This window comes from Nycticebus coucang, chromosome X, assembly GCF_027406575.1.
Source record: "Nycticebus coucang isolate mNycCou1 chromosome X, mNycCou1.pri, whole genome shotgun sequence".
NCBI classification, from domain to species: Eukaryota; Metazoa; Chordata; class Mammalia; order Primates; family Lorisidae; genus Nycticebus; species Nycticebus coucang.
In genome coordinates, this window is record NC_069804.1 from 42,848,441 (window position 1) to 42,872,103 (window position 23,663).

Here is a 23,663-nt window from a genome sequence, read left to right on the forward strand (position 1 = left end):
TCTGTCAAGATTCTGGTTATTAAACCTTTATTGGAGATATATCCTGCAAATATTTTCTCCCATTCTGAGGGCTGTCTGCTTGCTTTACTTACTATGTTCTTGGCTGTGCAGAAGCTTTTTAGTTTGATCAGGTCCCAGTAATGTATTTTTGATACTGCTTCAATTGCCTGGGGAGTCCTCCTCATAAAATATTCACCCAGGCCGAGTCCTTCAAGAGTTTTCCCTGCACTTTCTTCAAGTATTTTTATAGTTTTATGTCTTAAGTTTAAATATTTTATCCAGTGAGAGTCTATCTTAGTTAATGGTGAAAGGTGTGGGTCCAGTTTCAGTCTTTTACAGATCACCAGCCAGTTCACCCGGCACCATATGTTAAATAGGGAATCTTTTCCCCACTGAATGTTTTTAATTGGCTTGTCAAAGATCAAATAACGGTAAGCAGTTGGATTCATCTCTTGGTTTTCTATTCTGTTCCAGACATTTACTTCTCTGTTTTTGTGCCAGTACCATGCTGTTTTGATCACTATTGATTTATAGTACAGTCTCAGGTCTGGTAGCATAATTCCTCCTGCTTTGTTTTTATTGCTGAGCAATGTTTTGGCTATTTGAGGTTTTTTCTGATGCCATATAAAACGAAGTATTATTTTTTCAAGATCTTTAAAATATGACAATGGAGCTTTAATACGAATTGCATTAAAATTATATATTGCTTTGGGTAGTATAGACATTTTAACAATGTTTATTCTTCCCAGCCATGAGCATGATATGTTTTTCCATTTGTTAACATCTTCAGCTATTTCTTTTCTTGAAGTTTCATAGTTCTCTTTGTAGAGATCTTTCACGTCCTTTATTAGGTATACTCCCAAATATTTCAACTTCTTTGGCACTACTGTGAAAGGAATAGAGTCTTTGACTGTTTTTTCAGCTTGGTTATTGTTGGTATATATAAAGGCTACAGATTTATGGGTGTTGATTTTGTAGCCTGAGACATTGCTGTATTCCTTGATTACTTCCAAAAGTTTTGTAGTAGAATCCCTAGTGTTTTCCAGATATACGATCATATCATCTGCGAAGAGTGAAAGTTTGATCTCTTCTGTGGATACCCTTGATTGCCTTATCTTCCCTAATTGCAATGGCTAGAACTTCCATTACAATGTTAAAGAGCAATGGAGACAATGGGCAACCTTGCCTGGTTCCTGATCTAAGTGGAAATGATTTCGATTTAACTCTATTCAGTACAATATTGGCTGTGGGTTTGCTGTAGATGGCCTCTATCAGTTTAAGAAATGTCCCTTCTATACCAATTTTCTTAAGTGTTCTGATCATGAAGGGATGCTGGATATTATCAAAAGCGTTTTCTGCGTCAATTGAGAGAAACATATAGTCTTTATTTTTTAGTTTGTTTATGTGCTGAGTTACATTTATAGATTTATGTATATTGAACCAGCCTTGAGACCCTGGGATAAATCCCACTTGGTCATGGTGTATAATTTTTTTAATGTGTTGTTGGATTCTGTTCGTTAGGATCTTATTGAGTATTTTTGCATCAATATTCATTAGTGATATTGGCCTAGAATTTTCTTTTCTTGTTGGATCTTTCCCTGGTTTGGGGCTCAAGGTGATGTTTGCTTCGTAGAATGTGTTGGGTAATATTCCTTCTTTTTCTCTATTTTGGAAGAGTTTTAGTAATATAGGTACTAGTTCTTCTTTAAATGTTTGGTAGAATTCTGACATAAAGCCATCAGGTCCTGGGCTTTTCTTTTTAGGGAGATGTTGTATAGTTGATGCTATTTCAGAGCTTGATATAGGCCTGTTCAACATTTCCACTTTGTTCTGCCTAAGTCGTGGTAGGTGGTGTACTTCCAGGTATTGGTTGATTTCTATCAGATTTTCATATTTCTGAGAGTAGAGTTTCTTGTAGTATTTGTTAAGGATTTTTTGAATTTCTGAGGGGTCTGTTGTTATTTCATCATTACCATTTTTGATTGATGAAATTAGCGATTTTACTCTTTTTTTCCTGGTTAGGTTGGCCAAAGGTTTATCTATTTTATTGATCTTTTCAAAAAACCAACGTTTGGATTTATTGATCTGTTGTTTAATTCTTTTGTTTTTAATTTCATTTAATTCTGCTCTGATTTTGGTTATTTCTTTTCTTCTGTTGGGTTTGGGGTTGGAATGTTCTTCCTTCCCCAGTTACTTGAGATGTCCCATTAAGTTATTAACTTGCTTTCTTTCCGTTTTCTTGAGGAAGGCTTGCAGTGCTATAAATTTCCCTCTTAGAACTGCCTTTGCAGTATCCCAGAGGTTCTGATAATTCATGTCTTCATTGTTGTTTTGTTCCAAAAATTTGGTGATTTCCTTCTTAATCTCATCTATAACCCATCTATCCTTCAGCATAAGGTTGTTTAGCTTCCATGTTTTTGTATGTGTATGCAGATTCCTGTTGTTATCGAGTTCAACTTTTATTCCATGGTGGTCTGAGAAGATGCAAGGAATAATTTCTATTTTTTTTAATTTGCTGAGGTTAGATTTGTGGCCTAGGATGTGGTCGATTTTGGAGTATGTTCCATGGGCTGATGAGAAGAATGTGTATTCAGAAATGTTCTGTAGATGTCTGTTAAGTTCAGATATTGAATGGTTAAGTTTAAATCTAAAATTTCTTTGCTTTGCTTCTTTTTGGAGGATCTATCCAGCACTGCTAAAGGGGTTTTAAAATCTCCAACTACTATGGAACTGGAGGAAATCAAGTTGCTCATGTCTGTCAGTTTCTCTTATTAATTGAGGTGCATTCTGGTTGGGTGCATAAATATTAATAATTGAAATCTCATCATATTGAGTATTGCCTTTAACAAATATGAAGTGTTTATCCTTATCCTTCCTTATTTTGGTTGGTTTAAAGCTTATTGCGTCTGCGAATAGGATTGCAATGCCTGCTTTTTTCTGCTTTCCATTTGCCTGGAGTATAGATGACCATCCCTTCACCTTGAGTCTATATTTGTTTTTTAATGTAAGGTGAGATTCTTGTATGCAGCAGATATCTGGCTTGAGTTTTTGTATCCAGTCAGCCAACCTGTGCCTATTTAGAGGACAATTTAAACCATTCACATTAATTGAGAATATTGATAAGCCTTTCGAGAGTCCGGTGGACATTTTTAATCCTTTTGCGACTGTGGAAGTTGGAATTTGATCAAAATTTTTTGGGTGGGTTTACTTTTGTGTTGGAGGGTTACACTGGTCTTTATGAAGGATAGGTCTGAGAATATCCTGGAGAGCTGGTTTAGTTATGCCAAATTTCTTAAACATGTGAATGTCATTAAAGTATTTAATTTCTCCATCATAAATGAAACTTAGTTTAGCTGGGTACAGGATCCTTGGTTGAAAGTTATTTTGTTTTAGGAGATTAAAAGTTGATGACCATCCTCTTCTAGTTTGAAAGGTTTCAGCAGAGAAATCTGCAGTTATTCTAATATTCTTCCCCTTGTAGGTGACGGTTTTCTTTCGTCTGGCTGCTTTCAGAATTTTCTCCTTCATATTAACTTTAGTGAAATTGATTATGATGTGTCTGGGGGATGTCTTATTTGGGTGAAGTCATAATGGAGTTCTGAAACTGTCTGCTATCTGAATTTCAGAATCTCTTGGCATGTCTGGAAAGTTCTCCTTTATAATCTCATGGAGAAGAGACTCTGCCTTGTGAAGCCACTTCATTGCTTTTGGGGATCCCTATAAGTCGAATGTTGATTTTCTTCGAATTATCCCAGAGATCTCTGAGAGAGTGATCTATTTTTGCCCTCCATTTCTCTTCCTCTTTGCGAGTTTGGGAGTGTTTGAAAGCTTTGTCTTTAATGTCTGAAATCCTTTCTTCTGCTTGCTCCATTCTGTTACTGAGCGATTCTACTGGGTTACTCAGATCTCTGAGGGATGCAACTTCTTGTCTCAATGTGTCAAAATCTTTGGTCATTTGGTCTTTGAATTCGTTGAATTCTTGAGATATCTTTTGGGTTACTGTTTGGAATTCTAATTCGATCTTATTTGCTATCCAGATTCTGAATTTGATTTCTGACATCTCAGCTATTTGTGCACGGAATCTTGTGCTGTGTCTGCCCCATTGGTCCTTGGGGGAGTTGATCTACTCTGATTATTCATATTGCCAGAGTTTTTCTGTTGATTTTGCCTCATGATTGTTTTTCACCGTTGCCTCTGGCCATCTTCAGAGTTGGGAGGTGTCTCTCCAACAAGATTAGACCCCAGTGGGATCACTCTATTGTTGCTGGATCTTTGTAGGGAGTGACCCTGTGTAGTTCCTCTGGGGCTGCCCCAGCCAGGGAGTTCTGGTTGTGGAAGCAGCTCCAGAGTGTGACACAACGGATCCAGCAACAGGGCGGGGGTTGGTGCATACAGTTCTGGGAGTGCCTGGAGCCCAGTGACTTTGACATAGAGAGCCCAAGGCTCCAGCAGTCTCTGGGCAGGAGATGGGCTCCACGCAGTGGCAGGGAGGGCTCCAGAGGGCACGCTGCTACCAGAGTCCCTGGCTAGACGAGCCGGCCTGTGTGGAGGGAGGGAGGGTACAGGAGGAAGGACATGGGGTTGCGCAACTCCCACAGTTCCTGGTCAGGGCGCCCATTCCTGGTGCCCGTCAGGGGTCAGGGGTTGCAGCACAGCTCTTACTGAGGTCCGGGCGGGTGCCAATTACAGTTGTGGCACAGTTCTTATGGAGGTCTGAGCTGCGCAGCTCTTACAGAGGTCCGAGTGGGAGTCTTCTGCTATTTCTTTTCTTAGGGTTTCATAATTCTCTGCATAAAGATCCTTCACCTCCTTTGTTAAGTATATTCCCAGGTATTTCATTTTCTTTGAAGCTGCTGTGAAGGGTATTGTGTCCTTTATTTGCTTCTGTGGATATTGATTTTATACCCTGAGACGTTACTGTATTTCTTGATCACTTGCATGAGTCTCTTGGGTTTTCTAAGATCACATCATTGGCAAAGAGCAGGAGTTTGATTTCCCCTTCCCCCATATGGATCTCTTGCCTGATTGCATTGATTAGAACTTCCAGAACTATGTTGAATAGTAGTGGTGATAGTGGATTCCAGTTCTAAGTGGAAATGCCTTCAGTTTTACTCCATTTGGTATGATATTGGCTCTGGGTTTGTCACAGATGACTTCAATCAGTTTAAGAAATGAATTCTAGCACTGCTGTAATTCTAGCACTCTGCAAGGCTGAGGCAGGTGGATTGATTGAGCTCATGGGTTTGAGACCAGCCTGAGCAAGAGTGATACCATGTCTCTAAAAATAGTGGGGTGTTGTGGTGAGTGCCTATAGTCCCAACTACTTGGGAGGCTGAGGCAAGAGAATTGCTTGAGCCAAGAAGTTTGAGGTTCTGTGAGATGTGATGCCATGGCACTCTACCAAGGATGACAAAGTGAGATTCTGTGTCAAAGAAAAAAAAGAAAAAGAAAAAAGAAAGAAACATTCCATCTATGCCTATTCTCGAGTGTTCGTGTTAGAAAAGGATGTTGAATTTTGTCAAATGCTTTTTCTTTATGTGTTGAGAGGATCATATGGTCTTTGTTTTTGCTTCTATTGATATGGTAAATTATATTTATGGATTTGTGTATGTTGAAACTAACTTGCATCCCTGAGATAAAGTCTACTTGATCATGATATATAATTTTCTTAATGTGTATCTATAATCTAATGGCTAGGATTTTACTATTTTTGCATCAATATTCATTAGTGAAATTGGTCTGTAGTTCTCCTTTTTAGTTGGGTCCTTTACTGGTTTTAGTATTAGGATGATGTTTGCTTCATAGAACATGTTGGGGGAAGTTCTTTCCTTCTCAATGTTTTGGAATAGGTTCTCAGTATAGGTACAAGCTCTTCTTTGAAGGTTTGATAGAATTCTGGTGAGAAGCTATCTGGTCCAGGGTTTTATTTTCATTTTTATTTTTTTTGGTGGGGAGATTTTTTATTGTTTCTTTAATTTCAGTGATTGATATTGGTCTGTTCAAGAGATCTATTTCTTCCTGGTTAAGTATAGGGAGGTTGTGTGATTCCAGGTATTAGTCCATTTCCTCCACGTTGTCAAATTTCTGGGCATAGAGTTTTTTGTAGTAATCAGAGATGATCTCTTGTATCTCTGTGGTATCTGTTGTTATTTCCCCTTTTCATTTCTGATTAAGGTTATTAGAGATCTTACTTTTCTGTTTCTAGTTAATCTGACCAAAAGTTTATTGATTTTGCTTATCTTTTTGAAGAACCAACTTTTTGTTTTATTTTTCTGAATGATTCTTTTCAATTTCATTTATTTTTTATTTACTTTTAGTTATTTATTTTCTTTTGCTAGGTTTGGGATTGGATTGCTCTTCCATTTCCTTGAGATGATTCATTAGGTTGTTGATATGCCCTTTTTCTGTTTTTTTCGATGTGAGCATCTAATGTGATGAATTTACCTCTTACGACTGCTTTTATTATATCCCCTCAAGCTTTTGGTAACATGTGGTTTCATTGTTATTATATTTGAGAAATCTAATAATTTTAAAGGTCTTACCTATTATACACTGTTGCATTGGATTAGGTTTCCAACACAGGAACTTTGGTGAACACATTCAACCATAGCATAGAGTTCCTTCAGTTCACAGTTAAAGAAATGGAAGCTCAAAAAAACTAGGTTTGGGGCGGCACCTGTGGCTCAGTTGGTAAGGCACTGGCCCCATATACCGAGGGTGGCGGGTTCAAACCTGGCCCCGACTGAACTGCAACCAAAAAATAGCTGGGCGTTGTCACGGGCGCCTGTAATCCCAGCTACTCAGGAGGCTGAGGCAAGAGAATCACTTAAGCCCAGGAGTTGGAGGTTGCTGTGAGCTGTGTGAGGCCACGGCACTCTACCGAGGGCCATAAAGTGAGACTCTGTCTCTACAAAAAAAAAAAAAAAAAAAAAAAAAAAACTAGGTTTGTGCAGCTCGGCACCTGTAGCTCAGTGGCTAGGGTGCCAGCCACATGTACCAGAGCTGGTGTGTTTGAACCCAGCCTGGGCCTGCCAAACAACGACAAGTACAACCCAAAAACAAAAAAATAGCTGGGTGCTGAGGCAGGCACCTGTGGTCCCAGCTACTTGGGAGGCAAGAGAATTGTTTAAGCACAAGAGTTTGAGGTTGCTGTGAGCCATGAGGCCATGGCACTCTACCACGGGACAACAAAGTAAGACTCTGTCTCAGAAAAAAAAAAAAAAAAGACTAGCTTTGTAGAGTAGGAGATAATATAGTATGGCAGAAATACAGACAAAATTTGGCATCATTTTCCGGTTTCCTCTTTTGTAAGAAGAGAATAGTAATTACTTTGCAGGGCTGTCATATTAAATAAAATAATGTATATAGCAAGCTTAGCCCTGAGCAAACACTTATTAAAAGTTTGTTTTTATAAGAGCAAAAGAAAATCCTACAGTTTTAATTGAGTAGCTTCTATCAACCAGATAACACAAGTTACCACAGTTCCTAACCTATATTCTATAGAGATTTGCTGTCACTTGGGATTGTGGCCTTGTTCTCTTGAGTTGCCTCTAGCACTTCAGCAGCTCTGTTCTAGGACTGCACAGAAATGTAATTGTATAGTATGTATTCTTTTGTGTCAAGTTTCTTTTAGTCAACATAATGTTTTTGTTGTCTGTATCAGCAGTCTGGTTTTTTTGTTTTATTCCTTTTTATTGGTCAGTAGTATTTAAATAAATTGTAATTTATTTCTCCACACTACTGTTGGGTAATTTCTAGTTTTTATCTACTATGAATAAGCCTCTGTGAACATTCTTGTATAGTCCTTATGTGGACTTTTTTTCTTCCTTTCTCTTGGGTAAATACCTAGGAGTGGAATTGCTGAATCATACAGTAGGCATATGTTTAGCTTTAATGATACTGCCAAAGTTTGACAAAGTTACTGAACTATTTTACACTCCCATCAACAATATAAGAAAATCTAGGTTTTTTTACATCCTTGCTAACATTTGGGGCTATCAGTCTTTTGAATTTTAGCTACTCTAGTGAATAGATAGGGAAATCTTACAGTAGTTTTAATTTTAATTTCCTTGATGGTTAATTATGCTGACCACCTTTTAATATATTCCTTTGTAAGTGTTCAAGTCTTTTGCCCATTTTTATTTAATTGTTTGTCTTTCATTATTCATTTGTAGGGGTCATTTATATTCTGTATATACCCTGTTTCCTCAAAAATAAGACATCCTCCGAAAATAAGACCTACTTACAGGAAAGATAAGACGTCCCCTGAAAATAAGACCTAGCACATCTTTGGGAGCACACCTTAAAATAAGACACTGTCTTATTTTCGGGGAAACAGGGTAGTTATATATAAACAGAGGGTGCCAAAAAATGTACACACTTTTTTTTTTTTGAGACAGAGTCTAACTCTGTCACCTGGGGTAGAGTGCCATGGTATCATCATAGCTCACAGCAACCTCAAACTCCTGGGCTTAAGCAGTGTCTAGCCACAGCCTCCTGAGTAGCTGGGACTATAGGCACCCTCCACGATGCCCAGCTAATTTTTCTATAGTAGAGACGGGGTCTCACTTTTGCTCAGGCTGGTCTCGAACTTGTGAGCTCAAAGGATCCTCCTGCCTCAGCCTCCCAGAGTGCTAGGATTACAGGCATGAGCTGCTGCACCCAGCCAATGTATACACATTTTAAGAGATTTTGTTGGAAGTAAAATTGATTCCCAAAAAGTGTACAAATTTCAGGCAAAATGGATGTGCATAGCATGTCTAAGTACACTTGACCAGTAATAGTACCTTCAATTCAACTTTTTTTTAAGCAACATATTGCAACTTTATTAAATTCTCTATTTTACTGGCTGTTGAGATTCAACAGAGGCCTTAATAACCTTCAACTACAGTCCTTTAACATCTTTGTGGTGTCATTGTATATACTATGACATCTGATTAAGTGGCACAAGACTAGTCAAATCTATCAACACAGAGCAACTGTTAACTGTCACAGCTTTGGTTTTATAATAATTCAACCATAAATGTAAAGATAGTCAGTCTTCTGTGAGCATTCTTTACTGCTGCTGTGTAAGGCTTTACTCAAAAATATTTTGCCAGGATAGTCCTGAATAATGACTGATACTAGTGATGTCATGTTGCAGGTCAGTTAAAACTCTGCCTTGTATTTAGCATGAGAAAAGTAGCACAGGCATGACAATTTTTCTCTTTTGGGCCCCACCTTCTTTATACCTGCACATGCACTCCTTCCTCAACACATCTCACCATCCATTCACCTATTATCTTGATCACAATCCCTGGAGTGTGCTGAGAGGGAAAGGGGTTTAGGGTTCTGCTCAGTATAGGGGTGGTGCCTAGATAGGTGGGTGACTGGATAAACTGACAAACTGAGGGAAGAAGGGAAACGTCCCCCCAAATTATTTAATAGAATGTTCTTCATGACACCTCTCGGGATGAAAACAGAGCTTGGTGTAAAGAAGATCATTTTTATGGCTAAACATTTATATGACGGAGTAAGGCAGTTTCTTGACCCCTACCCACCTCCTAATAGATTTTTCTCAAAATCTGGGAAAAATGGAGGAGGCATAGTTCTCCCTTTCCAGATGGGGACAATGTGCCTCCTCCCAAAAGTGATTTTAAAACGCTGGCTCCCAAAAGCAGTAGGCTCCCTGTCAGCCATCTTGGCACAAGCAGTTTCAGCTGCACACTTTGGAACCTGTCAGTTCTTGAGTCTGATGTCTGAAGAGCATTTCTGTTCACTTTCATTTCAGAGAGTGTTAGTGGTGTCCTGCAGCCCTGTGGTTCCAAGTCCTACCCTTTGATAACTGCGACTGGTCTCAGTTTAATGGCTTTCTTTCTGATCCCAGTGTCATGGCAGGTGTTCACCACATCTGTCACGTTCTTATGAGATGCAGGAGCTTCTTCCATAACCAGTTTGGGTGAGGCAACACGGATTGAGATCCCCATATCTGCCAATTTGTCTAAGACATCCTGGAAATCTAAATTATGTCGAGATTTTGCTTGGGACAATGCACAGCCCACTCCGTGACAGGTTGTTCCAAAGGTCTCAGTCATGCCCTGCTCAGTGCCTGTAAGAACATAACTACAGGTTCCCATGGTGCCACCAATGAGTACTGGTTGTCCAGGGAGTTGGTAATCTACAGCAATGAGGGGATGGTGAGGAGGGAAGGCGCGGGTGGACCCCTTTTGGTGCACTAACAGCGTCCCCTCCTTCCCATCCACCACATGCTGCTCCACTTTGGCAATGTTGTAAGAAACATCATAGATCACATGCAGGTCCAAGTCATCAGGGGTTGTATTGAAGATCTTGGCAAAAGCCTGACAGGTTAAGAAGGTCATGGAAGAGCGGTTGACCCAGGCATAGTTCCCAGTCGCTGCCATTCCCTTCAGGTAGTCCTGACCCTCTGGGGAAGCGATTCGCGCACAAGCCAACTGCCGGTAGTTGACTATAATCTTGTCTCTCTTCATGGCCTTTTCCATAGCTACCAGCGCATCTGTGGCTACTTGGTGGCCCAAGCCTCTGCTTCCACTGTGCGTCATCACACACACCTGTGCCTTATGATCAATGCCCATTTTCTTAGCAGCATACTCATTGAAAATCTCATCCATAACCTGGATTTCTGCATAGTGATTGCCTGATCCCAGGGTCCCCAACTGAGGAAGGCCTCTTCTTTTAGCCCTTGCAGAGACCTTGGTGGGGTCAGCTTGCAGCATCCTTCCGTACTCCTCACAGTGCTCCTTGTCTTCAGCCCAGGCATAGCCTTCTCTCAGGGACCAGTCCACACCCATCTCCAAGGCCTCCTCCAAGTCTTTGGCATTCTTTGGGATGACGCCTTTCGATCCCACCCCAACAGGAATGTGGTCAAACATAGCTTGGGCAAGTTGCTCCTTCACAGGCTGGACATCACTTTCATCTAAATTGATTCTCAGCAAGTGGACACCACAGTTGATATCAAATCAACTGTGATACCACTGCTTCAGGGTCATTCATATCAAAGGCTACCATATTCCCAACGGCAAACCCATAGCCTGAATGGACATCAGGAAGCCCAATTGATTGATGAACAATCCCAGGCAGGGCTGCCACATTGCCAATCTGTTTCATGGCTGGCAAGAAGCCACCAACACCACCACTGTGATAGGCATTCCTTAATTCCTCAAACATTAATTTCTCCAGAGCATCATTCACATAGAAAACTCCTTCAACCTGCAAGTTGCACACAAAGCCTTTCTTGATCCTCCAGCAATTTTTATTGATCTTTTCCAAGAACTGCAGCTCATCATTATAGTTGCAACTCATGGTGGCAACAACGATGGTGAAAACTTCGAAAAGCAGCTGCCATGCTGTCCAGCTTCCCAGAGCCCAATTCAACTTTGAAAAGCAATACATAGGTAACATCTTTTAAAATATGTATACATTTTTGGGCACCCTCTGTATATGTATATATATCATACATATTTAAAGTACATCCCTGTGAAACCATCACCACAATCAAGATAACGAACATATCCTTCACCCCCAAGATTCATGCCTTTGTAAAATCTTGCCCTCCTGCCCTCCCTGCCTCCCTACTCATTCCCAGGCAACCATTGATCTTTCTGTTACTATAGATTAGTTTGCAAGTGGAAAAAAATATTTCTTTCACTCAACAGAATTACTGAGTGGGATATATATATACATATACACATATATATACACACACACTCCTATTGGCCTAATTAGAGCAATGATTACACAATAACATTCTTGTTTTCATAAGACCTTGTTCTCTACACTGGGTTGGTTTAAGCAACACATTGTCTAATTTTGATTTTATTTTACACTTTCAAAAGAGATAGAGGGAACAGAGAAAAAAAGTGTGACTCACTGAACAAACTGGGGCCCAGCAGGTACAAAAGCAGACTTCTCTGACTCAAGATCCACCTAGATTTTGAGGACGTTTCAATGCTTAGGGAAGACTAGTGAAGCCTGTTATACTCCCACCTCGACAGAAAGAATTCTACAGCTAATCTGCCACAGTGTTCCAGCTAAAGCATATGTTTATAACTATGAGTTTCAAATGAACATCTAAATTTTAAAATGTAGCAACAAATAAGCTCAGAGAACTCATCTCAAAAGTGAAATAACAGAACTTTTGCAGACATCTAAAAAGTGAAGCTGGGCAGCTCCTGTGGCTCATTGGGTAGGGCCCTGGCCCCATATACTGAGGGTGGCAGGTTCAAACCTGGCCCTGGCCAAATTGCAACAACAAAAGATAGCTGTTGCAACAAAAGATAGCCAGGTATTGTGGTGGGTGCCTGTTGTCCCAGCTACTCGGGAGGCTGAGGCAAGAGAATCGCCTAAGTCCAGGAGTTAGAAGGTTGCTGTGAGCTGTAACACCACGGCACTCTACCGAGGGCGATAAGCCTCTGTCTCTAAAAAAATTAAATAAATAAAAATAAAAAGTGAAGCTGCTGTCCTCAGCTCCGCCTTACTCTCAGGCTTAGGCAGACACATAAGATGGTGATGGTTCCTTGGCAAGGCCATTCACAATGGTACCATCACATGGGGGTAGCAGCACTATAGTGTCATTGCTGGTGACATAAACCAGGACGTCAGGAGAGTTCCTGCTGTTGATGTATCGGTAGCAGTTCCAAACATAGCTAAGGAAGTAACCCTTAAAAGTCAAGATAATGCTAATAAGCAGAAGAATAATAAGGACCAAACAGGCAGGATTCATAGTCATGGTGTTATGTTTATAGGGAAAATGAGGAGTCAGCTGCCTTATGTATTCCTGAATGAAGTTTGGACAAATAAGCACAGTGACTACAACCAAGGTGTTTAGGGAAAAACTGAAGATCTGGAAACAGAAGAATGGGATGATCCAGACAGCACATTGCTTATATGCTTCCTAAGTACCCACTGCATGTCAGGATCATGAGAAGAGAAACTGCTATAGCAATGCACATGTTGACATCATTCATGAACTCCACGTCACCTCCTAATTCAGAACTTGAAGTGATACTGGTCTGGATCAGCCATACTGCTCAATAAAATCAACAGTACCATGGCATTGATTAGGACTTTAGGACTTGTAGCCTTTTTGTCACACAGGACCTTTCCCTTGTTTTCTTATACTCCCAATTTTTCACTCTCTGTATCATTTACCTCTTTCTTCCTAGTTCAGATACCCATCCAACTCTTTCTTTCTTTTTTTTTCAGACATATCTCTCTCTGTTGCTGGGGCTAAAGTGCAGTGGTGTCATCATAGTTCACTGCAACCTCAAACTCCTGGGCTCAAGTGATACACCTGCCTCAGCCTCCTGAGTATTTGGGACTACAGGTGCATGCCACCATGTCCAGCTAAATTTACTATTTTTAGTAGAGATGAGGTCTTGCTCTTGCTCAGGCTTATCTCTAACTCCTGACCTCTAGTGATCCTCTCACCTTGGCCTCCGAGAGTGCTAGGATTACAGGTGTAAGCCACCATGCCCAGCCCCCATCCAACTCTTGGCAGACATTTGCATTGTTTCTAGTTTGGGACTATTAAGAATAAAACTGTCCAGGGGTAGAGAGTAGGGACCAGTAGTCGGGGGTGGTGGGAGAAGGAGGAGGTGCCGAATCACTTATAAATGGCGCCAAAGCAGGACCCGAAGCTTAAATTCCAGGAGAGTGAGTGGGTACTGTACTTTTATGGGCCTCTCCTTTATGTGTAAGGGTTGCCATATAGGACAAACAAGTGAAATACTTTACCAGGGTCCTCAAACTGCGGCCCGCGGGCCACATGAGGCAGTGTGATTGTATTTGGTCCTGTTTTGTTTTTTTACTTCAAAATAAGATATGTGCAGTGTGCATAGGAATTTGTTCATAGTTGTTTTTTTTAAACTATAGTCCAGCCCTCCAGCGATTTGAGGGACAGTGAACTGGCCCCTTGTTTAAAAAGTTTGAGGATGCCTGCTTTATACATTACAGTGGTTGGAATAAAAATTGGGATGAATGGGTTCCAGAGAGCAGAGTACTCAAGTATGTGGACACCAATCTGCAGAAACAGTGAGAACTTCAAAATAAAACCAGCGTATGGTGCCCCATGATTGCATTAATGTACAGCTATGATTTAATATTAATAAAAAAGTAAATGTTAAATATATCTTAGATAAATTAAAAAAAAAAAGCCAATCAGGAGCAGTATGCACAGGGGAAGATGAGAGGGGCTGCCCCAGGAAAGAAGACATCTGGTCTGCAACAGAAAAATGTTGAAGTGAAAACAAAAAAGAACAGACAGAAAACGCCTGGAAATGGAGATGGTGGCTGTACCAGTGAGACACCTCAACCTCCTCCAAAGAAAAGGGCCTGGGTAGATCCTACTGTTGAAAATGAGGAAACATTCATGAACAGAGTTGAAGTTAAAAATTCCTGAAGAGCTAAAACCTTGGCTTGTTGATGACTGGGACTTAATTAGCAGGCAAGAAGAGCTCTTATCTTCCTGCTAAGAAGAATGTGGATTCCATTCTGGAGGATTATGCAAATTACAAGAAATCTGGAAACACAGATAATAAGGAGTATGCTGTTAATGAAGTTGTGGCAGGGATAAAAGAATACTTCAATGTAATGTTGGGTACTCAGCTCCTCTACAAATTCAAGAGACCATGGTATGCTGATATTCTTGCAGATTACCCTGATGCACCCATGTCCCAAGTATATGGAGCACCAGGTCTACTGAGATTATTTGTATGAATAGGAGCGATGTTGGCCTATACACCTTTGGATGAGAAGAGCCTTGCTTTATTTCTGAACTATCTTCATGATTTTCTAAAGTACCTGGCAAAGAATTCTGCAACTTTATTTAGTGCCAGTGATTATGAAGTGGCTCCTCCTGAATATCATCGGAAAGCTGTGTGAGAGATGGTCTCACTCATGTATGTTTGGATCTCTGTAAACACACTTTTGTTGTTAGTCTTTCTCCTGTACAAACGATGTACTTTGAAGATGTTAACATATGACAGAATTGATGTTTGTTTTCTGTTTGATTTTAAACAGAGAAAATAAAAGAGCTATACCTCTTTTTTTTTTTTATTTCAAAGTTGCTACCAGTGTATTCAGTGATGGATAACAGAAAGACATGCTGGAGTGTTTTATTGCCTAGTTGACAAAGCTGCTTTTGAATGCTGGTGGTTCTATTCCTATGACACGACACACTTTTATAATATGTGTTAATGCTGTATGACAAAATGCTCTGCTTCCTAGTGCCAAAGTTTCAATTCAGTGTATATAACTGAACGCACTCACCCATTTGTTCTCCTTTTTTTTTTTTTTTTTGTAGAGACAGAGTCTCACTTTATGGCCCTTGGTAGAGTGCCGTGGCGTCACACAGCTCACAGCAACCTCCAACTCCTGGGCTTAGGTGATTCTCTTGCCTCAGCCTCCCGAGTAGCTGGGACTACAGGCGCCCGCCACAACGCCCGGCTATTTTTTGGTTGCAGTTCAGCCGGGGCTGGGTTTGAACCCGCCACCCTCGGTATATGGGGCCGGCGCCTTACCGACTGAGCCACAGGCGCCGCCTGTTCTCCTTTTTTTTTAATGGTGCTTAATTAAAGTAAAGAGCTCTTCCTTTGCAAGTCATCCGTGTTGTTCCTTAGGCATTTTATCTTTGCTCAAATTGTTGAAGAACGGTGGTTTGTTTCATGATTTTTGTATTTGTGTCTAATGCATGTTTTTAAAAAAAATTTTTTTTACATATACATGTGGTAATTAGGTTTCCATTTTTTTTGCCTTCACAAAATTAAAGAGACTTAAAATTTAATAACAATAACAATGTTTAAGATAAGGACTAGAAACAAAAACCTCGCAAAGAACGAAGAACATAAATACATTCAGAAAAGGAATCAGACAATTGCTACATCAAAATATTAAGCAATAATAATAATAATGCAAAGAAAGTAACAGTCACATTGTCAAATAAGAGTATGTCTATTATAGAAGGCGTTGACTCTGAGGTTCAGTATGGAGTCATCAGTTAACTTCTTCTTATTTTTTTTAAGTATCAAAAAATAGAAAACTAATATTTATAAATAAAAGTAAAAGATAATTTCAAAAAACAGATCATGCTAAATCTTATAGACAATAGAAAAAAAAGAAATACTTCAAAATCATTCTACTTGATCTGGGTACACCTGATATTAAAACTGGAGAAAATATGTTATTATAAAGGAGAAATTACAAACATATGTCACTTATAAATGAGGATACAATATCCTAAACAACATATTAACAAGTTGAGTTAAAAAATTAATGTTTAAGTAATATACTTCGGTCAAAATTAAAACCAATTTATGTGAAAATTAGTCACTATTTTCTTTTCTTTTCTTCTTCTTTTTTTTTCTTCTTTTCCTCTCCCTCAGCCCTTCCCTCCTTCTCTGTCTGGTCTCCCCTTCCCCCATGCCCCACCATGTCATTAATTGTCTTTAAATCAAAATTGAGTACATAGGATTCATACTTCTCCATTCCTGTGATGCTTCACTAAGAATAATGTGTTCCACCTCCATCCAGGTTAGTACAAATGCTGAAAAAATCTCCATTTTTTATGGCTGAATAATATTCTATGGTATACATATACTATAGCTTACTGATCCATTCCTGGGTTGAAGGATATTTAGGTTGTTTCCACATTTTGGCAATTGTAAATTGGGCTGTGATAAACAGCCTAGTACAATACAAGTGTCTTTATAATATAAGGTTTTTTTCCTTCTGGATAGATGCCCAGTAATGGGAATGCAGGATCAAACAGGAGGTCTAGGTTGAGTTTTTTGAGGTTTCTCCATACTTCCTTCCAAAAAGGTTGTATTAGTTTGCAGTCCCACCAGCAGTGTAAAAGTGTTCCTTTCTCTCCACATCCGCACCAGCATCTGCAGTTTTGAGATTTTGTGATAAGGGCCATTCTCGCTGGGGTTAGGTGATATCTGAGGGTGGTTTTAATCTGCATTTCTCTAATAATTAGGGCCGATCAGCCTTTTTTCATATGATTGCTGGCCATTCGTCTGTCGTCTTTGGAGAAGATTCTATTCATCTCTCTTCCCCATTGATGTATGGGATTGTTGGTTTTTTCTTGTGAATTAATTGAAGTTCTGTATAGATCAAGGTTATTAAGTATTTGTCTGATTCAAAATATGCAAATATCCTTTCCCATTGGGTAGATTGTCTCTTTGCTTTGGTTGTTGTCTCCTTGGCTGTACAGAAGCTTTTCAGTTTAATTAAATCCCATTTGTTTATTATTGCTGTTGTTGCTACTGCCGTGGCAGTCTTCCTCATAAAGTCTTTCCCCAGGCTGATATCTTCCAGTGTTTTTCCTATTCTTTCTTTGAGGATTTTTATTGTTTCATGCCTTAAATTTAAGTACTTTATCCATCTTGAATCAATTTTTGTGAGTAGAGAAAAGTACGGGTCCAGTTTCAGCCTTTTACATGTGGATATCCAATTCTCCCAGCACCATTTTTTGAATAGGGAGTCTTTCTCCCAGTGGACATTCTCGTTAGGTTTACTGAAGATTAGGTGGCTGTAAGTTGTTGGTTTCATTTCCTGGTTGTCTATTTGATTCCAAATGTCTATGTCTCTATTTTTGTGCCAGTACCATGCTGTCTTGACCACTATGGCCTTGTAATATAGCCTAAAATACAGTATGGTGATACCCCCGGCTTTGTTTTTATTACTAAGAACTGCCTTAGCTATATGGGTTTTTTTCTGGTTCCATACAAAACGCAGAATCATTTTTTGCAAATCTTGAAAATAGGATGTTGGTATTTTAATAGGGAAAGTGTTGAATTGGTAAATTGCTCTGGGAAGTATAGACATTTTAACAATGTTGATTCTTCCTAGCCATGAGCATGGTATGTTCTTCCATTTGTTAAAGTCCTCTGCTATTTCCTTTCTTAAGGTTACATAATTTTCTTTATAGAGGTCCTTCACCTCTTTTGTTAGGTATATTCCTAAGTATTTCCTTTTCTTTGGGGCTATGGCGAAGGGAGTTGTGCCTTTAATTAACATCTCATCTTGGCTGTTGTTGGCATATACAAAAGCAACTAACTTGTGGACATTGATTTTATATCCTGAAATGTTACTGTATTTTTTAATGACTTCCAAGAGTCTTGTGGTTGAGTCTTTAGGGTTCTCTAAGTATAAGATCATATCATCAGCAAAGAGGGAGAGTTTAACCTCCTCTGCTCAGATTTGGATGCCCTTAATTTTCGTGTCTTGTCTAATTGTATTGGCTAGAACTTCTAGCACTACGTTGAATAGTAATGGTGACAGAGGACAACCTTGTCTGGTTCCAATTCTAAGAGGAAAAGCTTTCAGTTTTACTCCATTCAGTAAAATATTAGCTGTAGGTTTGTCATAGATAGCTTTGATCAGCTTCAGAAATGTGCCACCTATGCCTATACTCCTCAGTGTTCTAATTAGAAAAGGATGCTGGATTTTATCGAATACTTTTTCTGCATCTATTGAGAGGATCATATAGTTTTTGGTTTTACTTCTGTTGATATGGTCTAATGCACGTTTTAACATGATAGACGCAATGCATTGTGTGGCTAGTTTTTTGGAAAAGTCGATCTTTTAGGAATTGTTTTTCAGATCTTTAATAAATTTCTTCTTCAAATTTCACAAAAAAGAATAAAGCTGGACATATGCTTTTATTTCCCTATGAGTGGAATGGTTGGATCATGAAGTAGTTATATGTTTACCTTTAAAAGAAACTACTGGCTTGGTGCCTGTAGCTCAGCGGCTAGGGCGCCAACCATATACATCGGAGCTGATGGGTTCAAACCCAGCCCGGGCCTGCCAAACAACAATGACAATTACAACAACAACAAAAAATATCCAGGCATTGTGGCAGGCACCTGTAGTCCCAGCTACTCGGGAGGCTGAGGCAAGAGAATCACTTGAGCCCAAGTGTTTGAGGTTGCTGTGAGCTGTGACGCCAAGGCACTCTACCAAGGGCAACATAGTGAGACTCTGTTTCAAAATAGATAAATGTGTGTGTGTGTGTGTGTATTAAAGTTTAGAATCTCTAAGTGAAAGGCGCGGCAGCTGCCTCTCTCTTGAGGGAGGGGTCTCTTATCCTCTTGGCAATGGGCTTTGTACCTGGAATTTGTTTTCCTGGACTCACAACTTGCCTCTGCAGATATGATGTGCACGTATCTATCTTCTTTATTTTTGTTTTGTTTTTAGAGACAGAATCTCACTTTATCGCCCTCGGTAGAGTGCTATGGTGTCACAGCTCACAGCAACCTCCAACTCCTAGGCTTAGGTGATTCTCCTGCCTCAGCCTCCCGAGTAGCTGGGACCACAGGTGCCTGCCACAATGCCTGGCCATTTTTTTGTTGCAGTTTGGCCAGGGCTGGGTTTGAACCCATCACCCTCGGTATATCGGGCCGGCGCCCCACTCACTGAGCCACAGGCACTGCCCACTTATCTATCTTTTTTCTTAGCTCAGCTCTCCACCTTCAGCTTCTTTGAGTCCATTCTGTCCATTATTTCTCCCTCTGGACAGGAGCCTCTGTCAAAAGCTGCCTTTGGTCAGCCATGTTACTTCACTCCCTGGTGAATTCCCTTTTGCAGTTGGTGAAGTCCGCACTTCTCGAGCTCGAATCTGCAATGCTAGGACTCAGCACTGCCCCATCTTCCTGTTTGTTGGACTGCATGACTCTTCCCTCCCCTTGCTGCTGAAGGGAAGCCAGACCTGGGTGGAAGAAGAACTTGACCCCCTAGGAATGGCAGCCCCATCTATGAAGGAAGGGCAAGTGTGCTGGGTAGCCCGGGGTTGAGTACTGCAAGTGTTTAGATGAGAATACAGAGGATGCTTCTCAATGTAAGAAGTTAAGATCATTTGAACCAAGCTGTCCCCAATAGTGGATAGAATATTTTGATAAAAGAAGAATTTGAAACAGGAAAATTCCAGCCTTCAAAAACAACTGCAAAATCTTAGGCTGTAAAAAGAAAAAAAAAAAAATCTTAGGCTGTTCCTGAACTTTTCAAAATGATTGAAACTACTCTTTCTGGACATTCAAAAAGCTGCATAGTTAGTGGAGCCATGAATCATGGTCCTTGTTTCCTATGTACAACACTTAATAACAAAAATGATCAAGGAACAGAAGATCCATGAAGAATTGAAATAAAATGGTATGAAATATGCTTTAAGAAATTTACATTTTGGGTGGCACCTGTGGCTGAAAGGAGTAGGGCACGGGCCCCATATGCCAGAGGTGGTGGGTTCAAACCCAGCCCTGGCCAAAAACTGCAAAAAAAAAAAAAAAAGAAATAAAGAAATTTATATTTTAAGAAAAAAATTAAAACCTATTATAAACATAAAAAAAATAAGGGCACTAATCCCATTGGCTTACCATAACCTCCAACTCCTGGGCTCTAGCAATTCTCCTGCCTCTGCCTCCCAAGTAGCTGGGACTACAGGCACCTGCCACAACGCCCAGACATTTTTTTGGTAGCAGCCATCATTGTTGTTTGGCGGGCCTAGGCTGGATTCGAACCCACCAGCTCAGAGGCTGGAGTCTTAGCCGCTTGAGCCACAGGCACTGAGCCAAAAGGTCCACTTTTGTGACCTAATCACCCCTCAAAGTCCCCATCGCCTAATACCAGCACCTTAGGGGTTAGGATTTCAATATATGAGTTTTAGGGGAACATAAGCATTCAGATTATAACTGTGATTATTTTTCACTATTAGTTTATTCTATGCAAAGTGTCTTTTTTCTTTGAATGCTTTTTTTATTTTTGTAGAGACAGAGTCAAACTGTACCGCCCTCGGGTAGAGTGCCGTGGCGTCACACAGCTCACAGCAACCTCTAACTCTTGGGCTTATGCGATTCTCTTGCCTCAGCCTCCCGAGCAGCTGGGACTACAGGCGCCCGCCACAACGCCCGGCTATTTTTTTGTTGCAGTTTGGCCGGGGCTGGGTTTGAACCCGCCACCCTCGGCATATGGGACCGACGCCCTGCTCACTGAGCCACAGGCGCCGCCCTTCTTTGAATGCTTTTAAGGATTTTCTATTTTTCGTTTTCAGCAGTTTGACTATGATGTGCCTGATGTGTGTATTTTATTTTACTTGGGGCTTACTAAGTTTCTTGTTTTAATCAAATTTTGGAAATCATCTTCAATTATTTTCCACCCATATTCTCCCTCTTCTCTCCATTGAGACTCCAAATACATGCATATTAGTCTAACTGCTTGATATTGTCCCACAAGTCATTTCTTAATCTTTTTTCTTTCTATACTTCACTTTGGTTGATAACTATTGATCTCTCTTCAAGTTCATGAAACCTTTCTTCTGCAGTGTCTAATCTGGTATTTATCTTATTCCATGATTTAAAAATTTTCAGATATTATTCCAGTACTAAGATTCCCATTAAGCTCCTTTTTTTTTCTTTTTTAAGATAGTCTCACTCTGTCACCCAGGTTAGAGTGCCATGGCAGGTAGCAGCCTAAAAACTTCAAACTCTTGGGCTCAAGTGATCTTCCTGCCCCAGCCTCCCAAGTAGCTGGGAGTACAGGCACTCACCATGATGCTTGGCTCATTTTTTATTTTTAGTAGAGATGGGGTCTTGCTCTTGCTCTGACTGGTCTTGAACTCCTGAGCTCAAGGGATCTTCCTGCCTTGGCCTCCTAGAGTTTTAGTATAACAGGTGTGAGCCACCATGCCTGGCCCATTGAGCTCCTTTTTAGAGTGTCCATACTTCTTCTAAAATTCAGATTCCTCACATCTTCATTCATAATACCCATCTTGTCCTGTGAAATCTTTAACATAATTAAAAATCTTTTTTTGATAATTCTAACATGTAGGCTCTCTGTGGATCTGCTTCTGTTAACTTTTATTCTTCTTGATAACTGGCATGTTTTGCTGCTTCTTCACATGTCAAGTATTTTCTTTGTAGAGACAGGATCTCATTATGTTGTCCAGGATGGTCTTGAACTCCTGAACACAAGCAATCCTCCTGTCTTGGCCTCTCAAAGTGCTGTGATTACAGGTGTGAGTCACTGTACATGGCCTGTTTGATTCTATGCTATAGACTATGGATTGTAGTTGTGGAAATTCTGGATTAAATTGTTTTCCTTTGAAGAGTGTGGGATTTTGTTCTGGCATCCAGTTATATTATAGGCAACTTTGATACTTGAAAGGCTTGGTTTTAGGCTTTTTTAGGATAGGCCTATTTAAATTTTCTCCTTAGATCTGGGAAATGGGTCTTTATTCCTAAGGCATGGCCCTTTGGGATTTCAGTGGAAAGCTTGAGATATTTTAGAAGCTCTTCTAACTTGGACTTTGAACTCTTAATCTGCTTCCCACTATTGGGCAATTGTTGCAATCTCTGTTTAGGCCTTTTGACATTTGTTTATTTATTTATTTATTTTGAGATTTCTTCATTTTCTTTTGAATAATATTGATTTTCTGAATCTATGATTTAAACAAAATTCAAAAGCAGAAGAGAGATATAATTAAATTCTTCAGTATTCTTAAGTAACTCCTTCAATGCAAATATTGTCTGTTAATTTTTAATCTGACATACATTTTTTTCATAGCTCCACAGACAACTAAATCCCGTATCAAGTATAGAAACACAATAGATCAATTGAGGCTCTTACTGTTTTCCCAAGGTGACTGACACTTATTAGCAGTTTATTGGACCCAATTCACTAACATGGTTTTCTTTCCATTTATCAAAATCCCAGAAAAGTAATAAGATTTGCATACTTAAGCTTTAATCAACAATAACTGGCAACATGTGAAACAGTAACCAGTTTTAAGACTCGCGATAATGATAAACCTTAAAGTTTATTTACATAACAACACAGTAAGAATCATTTATTGCCAGGGTACTAAAGGTAATAGTGATTACTGCTATTAAAATACCAGTAGCTATTATATAGTTGCCTAAGCAAATATTCTACTTGCAAATCCAGAATTCAGATTAGGCCTTTGTTCATTTAACTTCAGAAAGAGTAGAATAGCTTGATTTTGTTCAGTTAAAAAGAGGGAAAAAACCCAAATGAACAAGAAATAGTCAAAACTCTGTAAGTCAAACAGGTTTAGAAATTATAAGCTTTTCTTTGGATCATACCATGGTCTTTGGCAAATGAAAGTTCTTACTTTTCTTCTATATTTATAAACTCTTGGTGATAGATCATGTGTAAGGAGTGAACCAAAGAATGTTTCCACTATTTATTGTTTGTTTGTTTTTGAGACAGAGTCTTAAGCTGTCGCCCTGGCTAAAGTGCCATGGCATCATAGCTCACAGCAACCTCCAACTCTTGGGCTCAAGCGATCCTCTTGCCTCAGTTTTTCTATTTTTAGTAGAGACGGTGTCTCGCTTTTGCTCAGGCTGGTCTCAAACTCCTAAGCCCAAGCAATCCACCCACCTGAGCCTCAGTGCTAGGATTATAGGCGTGAGCCACAGCGCCCAGCCTTACTTTTTAAAATATAGGCAGCTACCTTTTTGATCTCTTGCATTATACAAATTGGTTGTATCCTTCCTGTTATAATCCCATGACTTCCTTGACAAAATTTTTTTTAAATAAATGACATCTTATAGCAGGAATTCTCACAGCGGTCATATATTCCATTTAATTTTGCAAACTTTATTGAACCATACTGTGTGCCTGGAACAATG

At 39.7% G+C, this 23,663-nt stretch overlaps 1 protein-coding gene and 4 pseudogenes across 1 annotated transcript in view; 3 read left to right on the forward strand and 2 right to left on the reverse strand.

Annotated features, from left to right (window-relative positions):
- The window catches only part of NYX (nyctalopin), a 40,531-nt gene that overhangs the window by 13,565 nt on the left and 3,303 nt on the right, over window positions 1–23,663 (forward strand). The gene's annotated exons all lie outside the window — the stretch shown is intronic.
- LOC128577532 (RNA-splicing ligase RtcB homolog) lies at window positions 9,810–11,354 on the reverse strand (annotated as a pseudogene).
- On the reverse strand, window positions 12,503–13,074 carry LOC128577536 (lysosomal-associated transmembrane protein 4B-like; annotated as a pseudogene).
- Window positions 13,996–15,035, forward strand: LOC128577534 (mortality factor 4-like protein 1; annotated as a pseudogene).
- LOC128577535 (cytochrome c oxidase assembly factor 6 homolog) lies at window positions 19,761–19,975 on the forward strand (annotated as a pseudogene).